The sequence below is a fragment of the Carlito syrichta genome, unplaced genomic scaffold (genome assembly GCF_000164805.1).
Source record: "Carlito syrichta isolate Samal-C Ts95f unplaced genomic scaffold, Tarsius_syrichta-2.0.1 Scaffold290399, whole genome shotgun sequence".
Taxonomy (NCBI): Eukaryota; Metazoa; Chordata; class Mammalia; order Primates; family Tarsiidae; genus Carlito; species Carlito syrichta.
The window spans coordinates 791,260-797,215 of record NW_007234495.1 but is presented as its reverse complement, the minus strand read 5'-3'; positions in this window follow the sequence as shown (position 1 = coordinate 797,215).

Genomic DNA, 5,956 nt, shown 5'->3' with positions numbered 1-5,956 from the left:
AAAAAAAAAAAAGAAAGGCGACGAGAAAGATGACAAATACTTAAGCAAATAACCCGAAAACGGTCTCTTTCAGGACACGCGGTGTCAATAATCAGAAACTGACTGCGAGGAGCGATTAACAGCGCGGACACGTCTGGCAGGGGCCGGTGCGAGCGCGTCCGCGTCGTCTGTGGGCCCGCAGCGGGAACCGAGCTGACCTGGGCGCGAACCCACGGCCTCCGGGGCCCGCCCTGCGTCCCCAGGCGGCTCCCTGCTACCTGCAAAGCCAAGGAAGCAGCGTTTCCACGCTCGCCCTCGGGCCCTCAGTCCGCATCCTGCCTGCTGTTTCCCCCTGCCTGCATCTAGAGTTTTTGGACTCTTGCTGGTTTTCACACGCACACGTGTACACGCAAACCACATGTGTACACGCAAACCGCGTGCAGGCTCAGGCTCACACACACGTGCACGGGGCCCTCGCACAATACACATGCACACGCCCCACTCACATAAGCTACACGTCTACACGGAGCACACGCACACCCTACACCCAGACGCACTCACATAAGCTACACGTCTACACGGAACACACGCACACACTACACTCAGACGCACAGGTGTGCTCCCGCCCGTGCGCACCCACGCCTCAAGCCCACGCGCACACCTGCAGCCAGGTGCGCGCTGTCACCGGCACACAAGCCTGCTATGCAGGCCCATACGTGTGCAGCCAGCTCTCGCTCACGCAGACATATTTGCACACTCAACGTCAAACGCCTCTCGTATCCCAGCCGCCAACAAAGCCCCCGCAGCACGCAGCGGTGTGTAAGTATCCAGTGAATTGCGCCTCACAGGAAATACGCGCGCGAACCTCTTGTTACCCGCGGGCCTCTGGAACACGACCGCTCAGCTCGCCCTCTTTCCTCCAAGTTTTCCCTAAGTACACAGGCTTGCGCCTCCCTTTCTCCCCTCTGAGCCTGGGGAGACTGAGGTCTCCTCCGCCCAGTTTGCGTTACGGAAGGGATGCTCATTTCCGAATCGCTGGAGGGTCCCCTCGCGGACCCCTGAGGGAGCGGGGGCCCTTTGAGATCGACCCCAGCCCGGCGGGCGCGGGCCGCAGGGTGGGGCGTGGTGGCGCCCCGGGGCTGCCTCGGACCTAGAGCCCCTGGCGGCCTTCTCCCGATGACTTAGAATGACCAGCTTCTGAGTAATCCGTGGCCATGCCAAGACCGATCCTTCTCCCCGGGAAAGTTCCTCCGCAGGTATCCAGATCCCTATCCTCGGACGGGCCTCGCGGACTGCCGCGCAGGCTTGTGTTTCTCGTGTTTCCATCGGGCGAGTTTGCGTGAGCTCCGAGACCTCGGCGACGACGGGAGAAGCGACCGGCTGGAGGTCACCGTGGGAATGTGGCAGAGCCCGGGCTGGAGCCGGCACGTCCCCGGCGCGCCCCGTCCCTGCGGCAGAGAGCGAGCCGCATCGGTGTGTGACCGCGTGAATGCGCACACTCGGTCCCCGCATTTGTCAGGACTTTTCCGACCCCCCCCCCACTGTCCGCCCTTGGGGGGCCACGTGCACCCTCGCTCCGTCCTCATCCGGGACGCGGATCCCGGTCCCCAGGGACCGCCGGAGTCAAGGGAGCCGTGAGCACCCAGGGACCAGAGATTCGCGCCGCCGCTGGCTGGGTGCGCTGGCCCTAAGGTGAGAGGCACAGGCTCCGAAGGTGTTCTGGTTTGGCGACTTGATGAGTGGTTGCCTTTGGACAAGTTTTTGAACTTCGCTCACGGGGCCTCGGCTTTATCACCTGTAACATGGGAGCGATCTTATCTACCTTCTTGGCCGGTCGTGGAAATTCAAAGGGTCCATGCCCGTTAAGCCTTGAACAAATGGGATCTTTTATTATCGGGGAGCGTCTTGGGGGAAACCCGAATCAGGGAGGCGAATCGCTCTCGGATATGTTGCCGGAACCCCTAGCCCCAAGTTGCTGGTGCTAACCAGACTAAGCTCACCCACGCCCGAGACGGAGCCGTCTGTGGGTGTCTTTGTTCCTCTCTAGGCCTCAGTTTCCCTGTTTGTGCTATGGGCGGAGGTGCGCTCCCGGGGACTGGAAGTATGGGTCCCACTGGGCGAGCAAAGGCGGCCTTCTGCGGAGCTCAGGGGTCGGAAATGGGAATCAGACCCCGGGTTTCCCGTGGACCCCTGGCCTACCGCGCCCACGCGTTCCCCCGGGGCGGACCGAGGTCTCGTGGGAAAAAGACCAAGGCTGTGCGCGCAGGCGGGCGGGTCCCGGTGCTCGGCGTCCGGGGCGCCGCTCAGGGGTCCCGGCAGAGCCGCGCTCCACGCAGGCCCTCGCTTTTCCGGGGCCCCGCCACCCACACCCTAGAGCCCCTGGCGGCCTCCTCCAGGCAGCGCCCCGACCACGGTTCACCTCCGCCTCCGCCCCCACCCCGACTCCAGGCCGCTCCTCGGGAGCGGGTCTCAAGCGCGGGGACGTCGCGCCTTTGCGCTTGGTCGCGTCACCTATCTTCTTCCCGTCCCCTTTCCAGCGCTGGAGGAGGCGCCTGTCCGGTCTCCCTCAAAGCCGTCTCCGGCAAGTGGCAAGGGCAGGAGTCATCTCCCCACAGGCGGCCCTTCTTGGGGCGCGCCCTCGCCAGGAGAACAGGGATCCAGGGAATTTTCTAAGTGACAGGTCCCAGCCTGGCCTCCTGGGGGCGGGCGAGCAGAGACGATTTCCTCTCTTCCCGGGACCTGCCCGCTGGTCCTAGCGCGGTTGTATTTATCTGGTCTCTTCTCTTTTGGGGGACGGGTGTGTTTCCACCCGAGGCCCCCAGAAATTACTTTGGCGGCTGATGGCCTGGGGAAGGGGAACTGATTTCCCTGCACCTCAAGAGGACTGGATAGCCAAGAAGTTGGGCCACGTGTGAGTGGGTGGGGAGGGCTTGCTTCCCGGGCCGAAGTTCCTCCAGAGAGCTGGGCAGCCCGCGACCCGCACTGGGAGCCGCTGAGGATTTGGGAAGGAGGACTCGAAGTTCAGTGGGATTTTTTTCCTCTCATGCATCGGTCTCTTTTCCTCCTTTCTTTCTCTATTCCACATTAGGAGTGTCCTAATATCTTTAAACATAGATTCCCAGGCACCAAACCAACGTTTCTGATTCTGTGAGAGTCTGTACTAGGCCTGGAAATCTGCCTTTCTAAAAATTCTCTCCCCTCCACAACACACACACTTGCCCTCCCTCAAGCGATTAGGCTGATGAGCTTGCTTTGGGGATTGTTGTTATAAACTACCCTGAAGTCAAGTCACAGATATGCTACAAAGCCCAGGCAATGCTTCCTACTCACATACTAGTACATGCAAGTATCTCTTCACAGGGGATCTGACTAGGAAGTAAAAGGGACCAAGCCGGTCTCAGGACACACTTGACTGTCACCCTTCTACACACATGATCTGTCTCTGGAGGTGGCGCTGACCTCACATGAGGGGAAGTAGTTTAGAAGAGGTTCTTTTTCAAAGTTTAAAATTGCAATTGCCGGATCAATATTCACCAGAGAAAATCTACAAAAAGTTACTGCTTTGCTGGTCTTGGTGCCATTCCCAGTTTCCTGTCACTCTCTCTGTCTCTCTTCCACCTTTTCTCTGGCCTCCTTCTACTTAAACATTTATTACAGGATGAGAAAGCCAGGTTGCAAGCACAAAGACACCTAAAAGAAAAGCTATGAATACACTCTGCTTGATTAAAACTAAGTACACTCCAGGCCCATGCCTCAAGTCACCCCAGGTGAGGCATGAGTCGCCCTTGCACAGCCAAAGCGAATTAGTCTTTTCAAAAAATTCCTGCCCCTTTTATTTTTCTTCCTTCTTGGGCCTGGCAGATGTGGAAATGCCACCCTCATATTGGGTTCCTGGAGAGACCGACTCTGGGCAGGATAGGACCTGCTGATGGCGTCTTCCTCTGTGCCAGTTTCTCACAAGGGTCAGCGTGAGGCCCTCAACAAACTCATCCTCCATAGACACTGCTAGGTTGCGTTTGACCCTCAGAAGTCTATCTGCTTTGCGTCTCTTGCTGTTGCTGGATCTCAGGGCGACCGTGTCCCCGGCACTTTTGCCACCTCCCTTTGGCAGTGACCTGTTCCTTTATTGTGCGCTCTCCATCACTGGAGCGGGTACCCCTTCAGGCTCAACCTGGAGTCCTGCAAACTGTTTGCTACAGGGTTTAAATGGAGGCTCAGGCAGGCAAAGAGAGGGCGGCCTATGTCTTATGTTAGGGCTGAGACACATTGATAGGAGGGTGGGCTTTGCTTCTTGACCCCTTACCTTGAGGAATCCTCTCTGAGCTGGAGACTATGGCCCAAGCAGAGGAAGGGATTGACTCTGGGGACCCTCTTGGGCCTGGGTCATCAGGTTAAGCTTGGAGATTGGGAAAGTTTTTAGTAGGCCCGTTTTCAATTGTACATTTAAATTTTATAGAGATGAAGAAGGCCCACGTCTCCTCTCCCCACCCCACTAACCTATAGCCCTTCAAGTCTCTCCACTATCATTCCCTCCTGAACACATTCAGTATGCCAGGAACTCTGAACTGGGGTCTTACTCTGTCACCCAGGCTGGAGTGCAGTGGCACGCTCATGGCTTACCACAGCCTGGACCTCCTGGGCTCACGCAATCATCCCACCTCAGCCTCCTGAGTAGCTGGAACTACAGGTGTGTGCCGCCATGCCCGGCTCATTTTTTTTGTTTTGTTGTAGAGACAGGGTGTTACTATGTTGCCTAGGCTGGTCTCAAACTCTTTGGCTCAAGGGATCCTCCCTCCTCAGCCTTACAAAGTGCTGGGATTACAGGCATGACCCACTGCACGGGGCCAGGAACTCTTGTGGAAGCTGTGTGGGGATCCTGATGGATCAGACCAATCTCTTCAGGGGTGTCTTGGAGGAGATGGCATTAATTATGTTACCGCGGAGAAAGGGCTCGGCACACAAGAGCTCTGGATTAAATGGAGTGAGAGCTGAGCAGGCCTCGTGCACAGGAGATAAGGCAGTGTTGAGGACAGTGGCCATGTACCCGCAGGCCAGGAACACAGGCTTTCATCCAGTTTAGAACTCAGGAAGTGGCTCTGCTTTTCTGCTCCGCCAGGAGCACAAAGCATAACTCTTGCCTGTCTCCATTTCAACATGGGCGTGTGTGCTTTTCCATCACTGACCCCATGAGTTTCCTAAATCAAAGGGCCAAGAAAGGCCGGCAGAAAGGGGACCTGGATTTCTGGCAGAGAATTTCCCCGAAGGAGTCCTTAGCAGATTTGGCTGCAGTCAGGGAGTTCCTTTGAGGGCAATGAAACAGAAGTTCACCATGTGCTTATTAGAGGTTACAACCTGCTAAAAAATGATGGGGCACATTACCCAGAAACGTCTAGCTATTTCCTTTGCCAGCCACAAACATGTATGCTGGAAGGCCTGAGGTGGGTCATTTCTTCCTTCTTCCTTCCCTCCCTCCTTCTCCTTCCCCTCTCCCTCCCTTCTTTCCTTTCTTCTTTCCCCTTTGCTTCCTTCCCTTCACCACTTTCCATTCTACAAGGACAAACCCTTCTTTTTAACAGGAAGGATGAAGGCAGAGAAAAACCCTACACCAAATAACCAACTAATCAGAGATGGGATACGCTGCTGTAGCTTTTGGTAGTCACTCTTCAAACAAACAAACAAACAAACACACAACAACAACAAAGACAACCACCACACGGGGGGAGGGGTGTAGGGCTGGGGATTGAATCTGAGAAACTTTAAAAACGCACCCTGCCCCAGCCCCGGCCGGAGGGCACGCATCCCACCCTCCGCAGGTCTGGAGGACTGCCGGGTGGGCAGCAGCGCCTGGCGCGGGCAGCCTCCCGGCTGGCGGCCGAGCGAGCGGCGATCCGGAGGCCGGCCTGGCGGCAGAGCCTGCGGCCCCACGGCCCGAGGACCCCCAGCGCCTCGTCGGCGGGGCCCAGGGGCCCCCCGCCCC